The sequence below is a fragment of the Gallinula chloropus genome (genome assembly GCF_964237585.1).
Source record: "Gallinula chloropus genome assembly, chromosome: 2".
Taxonomy (NCBI): domain Eukaryota; kingdom Metazoa; phylum Chordata; class Aves; order Gruiformes; family Rallidae; genus Gallinula; species Gallinula chloropus.
Genome location: NC_140086.1, coordinates 95,560,818 through 95,573,471, shown reverse-complemented (window position 1 = coordinate 95,573,471; position 12,654 = coordinate 95,560,818).

Genomic DNA, 12,654 nt, shown 5'->3' with positions numbered 1-12,654 from the left:
GTCGTTGAAGCACGCTTACAGTGCAGATTGCTGTCCTGAACGAGCAGAGTGACTTCCGTGCGCTCCCACGAGTACCTGCAGCTGCCCACCACTCCCATCTGGCAGCACCCCGAGGTCTTCTTCTGCCCCCAGATCCTGCTCTGCAGGCACGCAGTGCTGAGGGGAAAGAGAAATTGCCTTTTGTAACTGGATCTTCAGTCAGATCTGACCGAAGTCAGATTGCATCTGCACCAGCACTTCACTCACCAGGCTGTTTGATTTAAGCATGTATGTCAAAATGGATTCCCCCCTCCGCCTCCGTCAGCACATTTCATCTTACCTTTGCATTAGGAATTTCCTCTGTGTATTTCCTTCTTCTGTCTATGCTACAAAAGATTGGTCCTGGATGCAGGGAGACATACCCCACACCCCCCTCCACTCTGTGCTCACCTTGTTTCCCAAGAGATGGAGACAACCTTCAAAATGGTTGCTATTCCCTTGGGTCCTGCTATGTAGCTCCTCTTCCAGGGTAGGCAGCATAGCAGGTCAAAGAGTGTTGCTTCCCCACAAGTGAGCTGGGGATTTGCTTTGTCGAGGTGAGCTCCCTCTGCCATGCATCAGGGCCTGGAACCCACCATGGGTGTCAGAGATGCTAATGGGCAAGGCTGATGTTGCAGGTTATTTTGGCAAGGCTGTGCTAGTACAATTTACTGCGGAGTTTGGCTCATCTATCACATGCTGTCACCATCAAAGCACATTCTTTACTATTAGCTGGATCCTAAAGGTGTTTCTGGAAAAAAACAATTTAAAAAAAAAAAATCAGCCGTCTACTATCTTTACTGTAAGCAGCAAAAATATTCCCATTAAAATATAGTATTAAATCTCAATTCCTCTGTGAAGCAATGGGGAAATTATCTCATAAGCAGGATTTTTCCTAAGATCTTCTTGAAGCAGCTTCACAGCCTCACCCCTGTCACTGATACTGTCAAACTGGCACGCCAGATACCTTGAAATGCTGCGCACTGCACAGCCATAAATCCCACATGGATTTATCCAGCAGGCTTAGTGTCATTAGCCCCTGTTACAGGCAGGCTGCGGTGCTCAGCGAGCGTATCACTTGACAGAGGTCATCCAAGGTAGCAAGGACCTCGCAAGAGAGCAGAGGTTTCATAACAGCCTCTCCTCTCCTGCGCGCTGCTGGGTAAGCAGCCAGGATGTGATGCTCTCTCGCTATCACTTCCTATTGCCTTCAGCCCTTTCTGTTGAGAATGCATCTGTGCAACATAAGAAAAAACATAACCTAAAAACATTTACCAGGCGTTTTGTTGCCTGTTTTCTGACACCCCCTCCCCCCTGCCTCCAAAAAGCTACCTGTCATTTTCCAGAGTGGCTGCCAAATCTCAGTGTGGCTGCTTTTTTTTTTTTTTTTTCCAATATTCATTGTAATTGTGTTAACTTGTTTGCTGAGCGAGCGCTCCTGGCCTGTGCTGACCGTTTGGAATTCAAAATTAGCACAGTAATTATATTTCACAGGCTACTGGTCGATGGGAATTTTCACCTCGCCTGTGAATTTGCATGTTCTGAAATAGGTCGGAGAAGCAGATGGCTTTGAAAGAAGCAAAAAAACCCCCGAAAAGGGCTGGGAGTCACTCTCCTGTTTTGCTTATTAGATTAAGCCCTTTCCGACAGGGTGAGTGCTCACATCCAGTTAGGTGGTTCTCTAGCACTGAGTGAATCAACAAGACTGTCTCTGGAATTTTCCTGGAGGGTGTTTTCTAGGTAGCTTCCAGGAGTACTTATGCACAGCGCATCCGGAAGCACCACGGCTCCATGAGGGAGTTGGAAAAGAGCAGCAGATGAGCCTGACATCCAAGAGTCTGAGGGCAGAGGAAAAACAGTTTTCCATCATCGCGGCGCTGAAGCTATAATTAAATATAGGTGTTGCCAACTGCAAGATCTGTTAGATAGCTGAGCAAACACATCTCTGGGGAAGCTACCTTGACTGGAGGTATTTTCTCACTTTTGCAGACACAGCGAAAAATATCGACATCCCTATTCAAGCTCTTCTTTGATTATCATTTCAATCCCAACAAGTAAGGGCAATCTCAGTAAGTTAAAGTCCCTCAAGGAACGTGAACAGGAGCACACTGTGTTCCTCTAGTGTTTCAGCATATTTTTAGGCCTACTTTCCCACATACTATGGCAGGGTAAAAAACAATGAAAACACTGCAGGGGCACAAAGCCTCCTTCTGTGAGCGCTACCATGCTGTGTGTTGTACGGAGCTGTTTCTTTCGGGGTTTCTGTTTTCTCTTTTACTTGCCTTCCATCCTACGTACCCACAAACACTTGATTTCTCTCTCAATTTAATAACATCAACAGAAAAGAACAGTCGCTTTAATGACCAGCTGTATTTTCGGAAGAAGCCAACAGTCACGCACAGCCAACTCGCACGCGGAGTCTCTTGCTCAGTGAAGAGGCAGTACCATATGGGAACATGTTATGATGCCTCTTTGAGTTACCTCTCCGCTATGAAATGTATTTGGAACTACTGCATGGCCACAGTACCTTTGCAGATACCACAGCACCACCAGCCACGGAGATGTGGGGACAACCCGTGGGATCCTGAAATGAGGATGCAAGTCCTTTCTGCATACGCTGAAGGAAAATCTCTGCTGGACTTTGGCTGAGTGCTGGCCATGCTTATCAGATGGCTGACTATGGAGTTCAGAGGTTCAGAAGTACCAAAAATCAAGGCCTTTAGTTTCCTACGTGTGAAATCTACCTGGATTTGCTAACACTCTAATACCCCCTGCTTCTTCCCCCAAAGCCTGCAGGAGAAAAATGGTATGTGATTTTTTTTCCTGATCATTTGTTGTGCCCCTGCCTGTATGCAACAGAGAGAGCTCACATCAGCAACAATGTGTATGTAAAGAAGTTCGTGGGAAAAGCATACCCCAAAAGTTTAATTTTGTTTGTCCATCAGAAACCAATTAGTAATAGCAACATGTTCCTCTCTTAGGAAATGAGCTCTGCCATCTAAATTGACTACCTGAACCAGGTCTGAGTGCACTGCTTACAGATCTCTGCCCCTATCAGCAGCACCTCAGTCTCACCTAAGCTCAGCCAAAAGCCAGAGGCTGTTGCATATACTGGTTTATCTGTGCTCTAATTTTATGCTAAGCATTGCAAAAATCAAGAACTGGTTGTTTATTTATGATTAATGGGTTTTTTTCCCCAGCAGTAAGCAATGAACTTCTTAATGACATTCAAATCAACTGTAGGTTGAGATGGAAATAGAGGATTCTTTTCATAAATACATCAATAATCCTTGTTAGCAGCAGGCTGGTTGCTTGCCTTGTCTGGCAATACCCTCATAGTGTATGCTTTTGTGTTTTGTTATTTTGATTCTCATTTGATTTATATATAGAAAAAAATAGTGTATCAATGTACAAAGACTGTATCCATGTCAAATGATTAAATCATGAGGTCGATATGAACCGCAGAACAATAGGATGCCTCGAGTAATTCGTCTTATCACCAGCCTTGAAGAAAGGATAAAAACATCTTACAAAATTCACAACAAAAGTTATCTAGGAAAATCGTGACATAATGCTGTCAGCAAAGCCATGTAAAGACAAACTCAAAGGAGGGGAAGAAAAGGAGGACGAAATCAAAGGTACTTGATGCTCCATCTCAGGTTCTTCTGCCCTCCTAATTGTTTCAAATGAGCTGTGACTACATTGTTCTTAAAGTTTTCAAGGAGCTTAATTCTTCCATACAGCATAAAGGCAAATATGACTACAGTAGTTATTCATGCTGTACAATCATCCCACTGTATTCAATGTTGTAGCTAGAGCAGATCAGAAAAAATGATAGCTATGTTTTTGCCCTTTTCTTGGAGTCTACATCTCATGGGTAGGTTTCCAGTTGAGTGATTTTTAGACAGAGGCCAAGCAGGTTTTGATCTGCCATCTTACCTACAGAACCAGCCTGCAGCAGACAACTTATCACAGCTTCAGCATCACAACACCTCATGGGTCACTGTCATCTCATGAGAATGGAACAAGGCCCAAAGGTTTGAAGTCATATTTGCATGCTTGCAAGAACAAGAAGAGGTTGAAAATGAGATTACCCTGAAAGATACCTGGGTGCTTTGACTGTTTCCAAGAGTGATGGGTATCACTGGCAACCCTTACAAGACATTTCCTCGAGAAACCAGCAAGAACTGGAAGAAGATAGATAATACTAATTTGGAGAGATTTGCTATTTTGAGGTTTTCTGCAATCTGGCCTGACTACACCCATGGCAGGGTCTGCTGCTGCAGTCACACAGCTTTTTGCTACAGGTCCTGAGATCTGGCTCAAAACTCGTGGTAGTTACATATGGACTGGCTATCATCGGGGGTAGTGAATCAAAAGGAGCTCAACAGGGTGCTGTCATTCCTCTAGCTGTCAGCTGGAGAAACCAGCTCGTCTGGACCCCTTGGCCTGATGTGTCACCAGCATGCAGGATGTGCCTTCTCAATGTCACCTGTGCTCAGAAAGATGACAAGAAGACAGAGTATGGAGAGGCTGTGGTGCATGAAGCACAGTGCGATCATAAAGCACACAAATGCGATTCATATCACAAATAAATCCCCCGGACTCTACTGTAGAGTTAGGGAAATACTGAGGATCCAAAGCATACCCAGCACAGTGCTCAGCTCATGAGGATTATTCTGGCCTCATCAAAAGCAGCACATGCAAGAGGCAGGGCAATAAATATCACTGCTTTTGCAAGAGAAATCCAGTGCTTAACACAGGCTAAGTAACAGCAAATAGGAGCTACTTAAACTCAGCCACTCCCCAGAATTTGAGCTATCCTTTACAAGAGTTCAGGCTGCAAAACACTCAGGTGAAGAAGTTGGCGTTTACTGAGGGATAGAAGAAGGCTGGGCCACAGTCATGCACCACTGCCTCTGCCAATGAGGCACAGTTCAAGCTGCACCAAACTTCATCACCTGGAGTTCAGCCCAACTAAGGCTGGCATCAGTTGCCTGTGAAGGCAAAGACACGGCTGACCAGGACTCTGTCTTCAGTAGTGCAATTTCTAGGGCTCCAAGCCCAGATTTTATGGGCTTCCCTGCAAGCAGTAACAACAGTACTAAGTGCTAACTTATTTATATTCAATTGCTAATTTATTTTTTGGTTTTCAAATGTCATAGAGAAAGAGGGAATCAGTCAGTCAGCAAGACTGACACACAGCAAATATCTTGAGGGAAGACAGCGATCTGTACCATTGCTATTGACTTCATTTGCCTGACTTGATTTGACAGGCTAGGCTGCTTTTTTCCCTTCTGCCTTTTGCACAAGGAACATGTTGAGCTTGAATTCATCTGGTTTCATACAGGGTGTCATCGGATCATCCCCAGGCATGTGGTTTGAAGCTCTCTGATGGACGGGTCATAAGAGCCTTATATCCTCACTGGGAGCGGAGGCATGTTTGATGCATATCTGGAGTAGAGGTTTTGGTGCAGTTGCTTTCAAAGGAAGCCTGGTTCCCATGTGCAGACCAATTCTGTGGACAAGAAATGGGAATGATCAGGAGGTTCATTTCAACACTACGCTACTGTACCACGTCAAGATGCAGCCACAGATAAAGCATTTCATGTAACTAACCATACATACTAACCATGAGTGCAGTCACGTTGTTCAACCTTATCTCTCTGAAACATGACCAAATAACAAAAAAGGACTCAGATTAAGGACTGTGCTTTTTGGAGATGTCTTTATTTCCCCCAGACGACATCTGTGACAGGGGTGATTTGGAAGTAGCATGGAGAAGCCTGAAGGAATAAAATCTAGAAGCAGCATGGAAATCACCTTCGTAGTAAAGCATTCAATAATCTCTCCAGAGACACTTGTAGTTTATGAATATTAATGGACTTTGTTAATTTTGCTGTGTTTTACAGGCCACAGCTTGTTTGTGAGAAGTCCTTTCTCTACAGGGAGTTAGCATTCGAGTTAGGAAGAGGCAAGTACATGGGATATTGCCTTTCTTTGCAAAACTCCTATCAAGGCATGTTACAGCTGCCTGTTCCCAAACAGTACAGGGACTTTCTTAGATGGAATGTGGACCAAAACCACAAATCCACCCCAACTTTCTTAGAATAAAACCAGCTTGCTTCTCATACTAGTCCAGAAGAACAAGCAAGTCACCTGCTTTCTTCCATTTGGGAGTGTCCAGAACCCATAGGAGTTGATGCACTAAGGAAATGAAAAAGTGTTTAAGGTAATTTTGTTATTACAGAAGTAGCACACTGATGCTCGAAACCAACTCGAGGCATGCTGTACTGTTCAGCAGGCCTTCATTTCAAACAGCTCTTTTTCAGCAGGTTTAAGATCCCATGAGTCATTTTTCTGGCTCTTTATCCCCTGATCGAGGTTTGCAAATACGTATTTCTCCAGCTCACTAGCCCCAGACAAAATCCAGGAGTTCCCCAGAACTCTCAGCTATGTCCATCTGTACTTCTGAGAAGTGTTTTCTATGGGGACAAGCAGTTCTATTGTCCTCTGCTGTTTACTACTTTCTGTTTTTCCACTACTGCTGGCTACACTCTGAAACAGGTTGGGTTCTGCGAAAATCTATTTTCTAAAAATCTGGTTCAAAGGATTTAGACGCAGTTTTTTCCCCCAAAAATATCAAACCTTTGGTGAAAAGCTGATAAGACAGGGGAAAAAAGAAAAAAAGTAGAAAATAACTTTATCTTTAGTAGATGAACACGAAATTTCCACTTGACAAATCATTTAGCTTTCAGAGTTTTTACAGCCTCTGAACAAAATCTGTCAATGATCAGATGCTTCCTTCTTAAGATGACCTTACTGGTACTAAAAAATGTTTATTTGTTTAACAAGGGTTGAATGACAATTTCATCTGAATATTTCATCTCGTTTTCACTTGTGTTCCATCCCTGCACAGCAGTTGGGTGTTGCAGGGTATTTAAGTTCTATTTCTGAGCTGGGATCATACCTATTTTATTCCCCACAGGAATTAAGAATTTCTTGAACACTGTCTCATAGTTTAAACCCAGCTGGTAACTAAGCACCATGCAGCCACTCGATCACCATTCCCCCACTCAGTGGGATGGGGAGAAGAATGGGAAAAAAAAATTGTGGGTTGAGCTAAAGACAGTTTAATAGGACAAGAAAGGAAGAGAATAACAATAAATATCACACACACATATATAGAATACATAAAAGTGATAAAATAAGGAAGTGATAATCAAGTGATGCACAAATAGAATTGCTCGTCACCTGTGGAGGAAGGGAAAAACCTGACACCCAGTCTGTTTCTGAGCAGCGATTCTGCCTCCTGGCCAGCTTCCCCAGTCACATACAGCGCAGACATTATATGGCATGGGATATACCATACACCCAATCTGGCATCAGCTGTCCCAGCTGTGTCCCCTCCCAACTCTTTGTGCACCCCCAGCCTGCTCACTGGCAGGGTGGTGTGAGAAGCAACAAAGGCCTTGTCTCTGTGTATGACTGCTCAGCAATAACAAACACATCCCTGTGTTACCAACACTGCTTTCAGCACAAATCCAAACAATGACCCCATACCAGCTACTATGAAGAAATTTAACTCTATCCCAGCCAAAAAGCAGCACAAACATAAAAGGTTTTGGCTTTTTGAAACATCAGTTACCAGAATCAAAGTGTTTCCTCAGTTTGCTCCTCAGATAAACGTCCAAGCAGCTGGTTCCTCAACTGGCCATTTCCTCATGCAGCCCACTTGGAAAGAAGGGAAAGTGCTCAGCTGGAAAACAGAGGATACAGGCAAGTATTGCACCAAAAATCCCTGAGACTTTGTTCCAGCAAAAAAGGAAGCAGATGAGTTTTCAAAATCTCCATCTTTCTCATCACAGAGAAAATCCTGCTCCCTTCTGAGTTACTTATTAGAGATTTTCTGTAAAAATCTCCCCTAATTGACCTCGGCAAAAAAGCAATTTATTTTGCAGAGGGATTTTGTCAGTGCCATTGTGTTAGCCTGGGGGCTCAGTCCTGCTAAGACCCAGCTCCCCATTGCCCATGCTGCCTACCTGCTGGCTTCTCACCCGCATCCAGCCTTGAGTGGGCCAGTCAGCTTTCCAGGCAGGAACAGAGATATAAAAGACTTGTGCTCATATGTTACTGCAGGACACTATTGCCTCCTTATAATTCCAGTGTTTCCTCTGGATCTAAAAGAAGCCAGCAACGCAGCTGAACAGGCACTATTTGGGGTGAGAGGTCTGAAGGAAATAGGACAGGCTACACTGGTACTCAGCGGGAGCTCTGCTGGGCTATGGCTGCTTACTGAAACGCAGGAGAACAGCCAACACCAGCTCATTGCCTTTGATCTTCCTTTGCAGGTAATTTATATGAGTGTTTCTGGCTTCTGTGTGCTCTCGAGCGTGACGCTGGTGGGCAAAGGAGCTCAGGCTGCAGGCTGACTTTTTATGCCACAGAACAGAAAGAGAGCTCAAAAAAAAGCCCTCCGGGTAAAACCACGTAATCCAGCGTGTGGAAAATGGGGAAGGATAAATGGCTGAAATCAATGACCTTTAAAGCTTATTTCCAACACTCTGCAGTTCTTGCTGTGTTTTGTTAAGTATAGATGGTGGCAGGCAGGAGTTTAGGCAGGAGTGAGCCATGATTCAAGGCTGTAGCAAACACCACATAAATACCGTATCCCTATGCCTCCCACAGCAGGATCAGGTCCTGGTGCTCAGTTAGGTCCTGAATCTGCAGGGAGCCTGAATGTGATCCCTATTCTTCCACAGCAAATTAATATTTTTTTGTAACAATCCAGAGCCCAAAATACCCATTTAAGAGCTAAATTCCTAAGTGTTTCTGTCCTCTTTCTTCAGATGGTCGTACATGTCACATTGCTTTCCCTTATGAAGGCAATTATGCTTGGCAAAATGAGTATAAAATGCAGGCCCTGATACAGTTGTGCTTTATACCCACTGAGCAGCTCTGCATGGCTGTTACAGGCATGATGCTGAACTTGGAAGTTCTGGCTTTGGCCTAATTTGTCCTTTTACTTCAGGGCAATTCCTCCCCTCGTCATGCTTTTTTTCTTCTTCAATTCCTTACTCATTTCACCCCATTTGGACTAAAAAGCTTTCAGGCAAATGCTGTCTCTTATTATATGTTTGTAAAATCAGGCCCTCAGCTGAACTGCTGCCCTTACGAGCAATTACAACAGCAATAAAAGTGAAAAATTAGAATACTTGCAAATTGTGGAACCACTGGTGGTAAATCCAATTCACAAACTTCATGTACCCATCCTGGCATAAGCTGTTTTCCCCCAAACTCACCAGCCACCAGCTCTTTTTCTGTGAGGATACAGAGCAACATCTCCAGAGTTGCACATGACATCAACTGCCTGGGAACCAGGAAAATTGCATCTCCCTAATCCTCAAAGCTTGCTTGAACAGATTTGCTGGCACCGTGCCTGTGCTAGAGGACAGGAACATTTAAAATCACATAATTTTTTTGGCTCATTGAAGCTGTTCTGTTGCCCTGTTTTTCCATTGCCATTCAGCCTGATTTGCAAGCGATTTTCTCAATGGAGCACTTCACAGAGGTTGGGAGCGCGCTGTGCTCAGCGCTGCATTCTAGCCGTCAGCCTCATTGGGGTTGGTTTATTTTCTGGCGCTGTCACCTTGCAAGCAAGGCTTACCTTCCCAGGTTTTGGCACAAAACCTTTCCTACTTAGTCATCAGATGCCCAGTGAAGCTTCCTTCATTCAGACAGATTCTCTACTTCTTTTTTTTTTATAGCTCACTTTCAGGATCCGTTGCTGCTTGTTAATGCAAGCCTCCGAGCATGCTGCTGCTGTGCATTTTTAAACACTTACCCAAATGTCATCTCTATTATTTCCAAACTCTCAGACTCTTTGGGGATAGCTTAGATGCAAATGAGCTGTCAAAGAAAGATTACTTGAACCAACATTCAGAATGACAAAAGGCTTACAGACTGCCTGCACAGCACACGGCTTCCAGCTTCCCAGCCAGACGTTATTTGCCAAATTCAAGGGTTTATGCACAGTCCAAAAAAACATTCAGCTTTGTTACAACAGGGCATGGTTATTCTCCATCGAAAAATTTAAACCTCTTAGATCTAGGAAAATTTCCACAGCTTCTCAGCTGTTGCTCAGCTACCCATTCAACTCACACATTCTCTGTACCTAAAACTTCACTTTGGAGCCTGCTTTCCTCTGCTCGGTGGAGTTCTTTCTCCCTGGCACACACTTTTAGGGGCTGTCGCACAGGTAGATGTAAGGATTACTCACCTGACCCTGTGCATCAGCCCAAGAAAGAGTGAACACCCCTCCAACAGACCAAACCAGGACCTCTCTTTCAAAGTGAAGGCCCCCACCCATTCAAGAGGCTCCACGAGGAGATGCAGTGCAGTCACTGAGAGCAAAGGCATCTTTTTATGGAGTCCAACTTTCTACCTGCAAATGGCACCCCTGATTCTGATGCAGTGACATAAATTTTGCTGAAGAGCTGATTTCTTCAGCTGAAAATACAAGACCCCCTGGAGGCAGAGGAATTTAAACCAAATCCTGACCTGCTTTAAACACTGTCCTAGTCTTATACACAGGAGATACCTACAATCCTGCACTCATTAAAAGGGGGTAGCAAGCCAAATTTGTCTCTAAAACAACTACTGATGTCAACAGAAGATCCACTCTGTTTGAACAGCAGCTGTCATAATTTGTTCCCTGAATAATATTTAGCCAAAATGAAACCTGGAGAGAGATGGCAGGTATTTTGTAGATATTCTGGTCTTGTACTGTCCATCAAGCAAGTCTTGGAAGAGGAGGGCTTGAGCTCCTCTATGTGCACAAGCTATGCTTAGCTCTGATTTCCTCTGACCACTGAGTCCTCTTCCCTTCCCACGCTGGCAGTGGTCCAAATAATGTCTTTTTTTCAGCAGAATAGTCAAATACAGTTTTAAAAGTAAATACGTACATTGCACTTTTCATCTCAAGAGCCCAAAAAGTGGGCACTAATTAATCAGCACAACATTCCTGCTAGGTAAAGGAATAATTTTATTCCCCATGTGGAAACTGAGGCACAAGGAAGTGAAGTATTTTATAAAAGGTCAAAACATAATTTAATCACAAGAGAAAAAAGGTTTTCTAATTGGTGATATCTGTGGGCTAAAAAATATCTGTAATTGATGAAGATATGTTCTGTGTTATTCATGGTTTATTCCTGCTGAGAGAAGCTCTTTGCCCACAAACTGCTGCACCAAGACTGAATGTTAATCAGTATGTCATACCCTTTTGGTCCTCAGCCCAAATCACTGCAGCCTCTAACCCCTGCCAATATGTTTTTTAGCTTTACGGTATGAGAGCTTTACGTTTTGAAAGAGCCACACATCTGGCCATGGAATCTTCAGGGATAACTGTGGAGAAGGACCTGGGGGTCCTGGTTGATGACAGGTTGGCCATGAGCCAGCAGTGTGCCCTGGTGGCTAAGAGAGACAATGGGATCCTGGGATGCATCAGGAGGAGTGTGGCCAGCAGGTCGAAGGAGGTGATCCTCCCCCTCTATTCTGCCCTGGTCAGGCCCCACCTGGAATATTGTGCCCAGTTCTGGGCTCCCTGGTATAAAAAAGACAGGGATCTCCTCGATAGAGTCCAGAGAAGGGCTACAAAGATGATTAAGGGCTTGGAGCATCTTCCCTATGAGGAAAGGCTGAGTGAGCTGGGACTGTTCAGCCTAGAGAAAAGAAGACTAAGGGGGGACCTTATTAATGTTTATAAATATCTTAAGTATAGGATGCAGGGGGAAATGGCCAGCCCCTTTTCAGTGGTCTGTGGAGACAGGACAAGGGGCAATGGCTTCAAGTTGGAGCATAGGAAGTTCCGCACCAACATGTGGAAGAACTTTTTCACAGTGAGGGTGACAGAGCACTGAGGCAGGCTGCCCAGGGAGGTGGTTGTGATGTACTGTGTCCCTCAACGAATGCCTGTACCAGTGGACTTATGTCTCAACATTGCTGAAATACTGCATTCAGACGCTTGCAAAGGGTTAAGGAAGACTTGCTAACAGGATGGTTTGAAGTGCCATAGTGGTGACCTCCCATAAACAATGCCTCACTTGAACGATCTGCCTCACTGATAAAGAAGAAACATCAATTGGGACCTAAGTTTGAGTCTAACACCCTATTTTGAGTAAATTACACACCCAAGGACTATGTGCTCTGTGGAAATAAAATGACTTCTTTGATGAGTCAAAGTACTCCCCTCCTTCTTATCTGTTCGATGAATTCCTTGCTTGTCTCTAATTGGTCACAAATGCAGGCAAAGCATTTCATTGTAACTAGTTCAAGCTCCCCCTTGTCCTTGAAGGCACACAAAACCTGCTGAAACCGAACTTGTAGTTTGGATCAGAGTCAGGGGGTAACTGAGTCTGCGCAAAACAGAAGGTTACTTGCAGTGACGAAGAGGAGCCATCCGACTTCATCCCCACGACCCTCAGCGACCACCACCAAACAGCAGTGCGCAGGCACAACTGGGAGGAGTTTATGGAAATCACTTCTTGGAACTCATTTTAATACGAAGTGGGACAAGTTAGGAATATGTACAGGTGTATGAGGTAACCTAAAGAATAAGTATCACTGAACTGTATATAA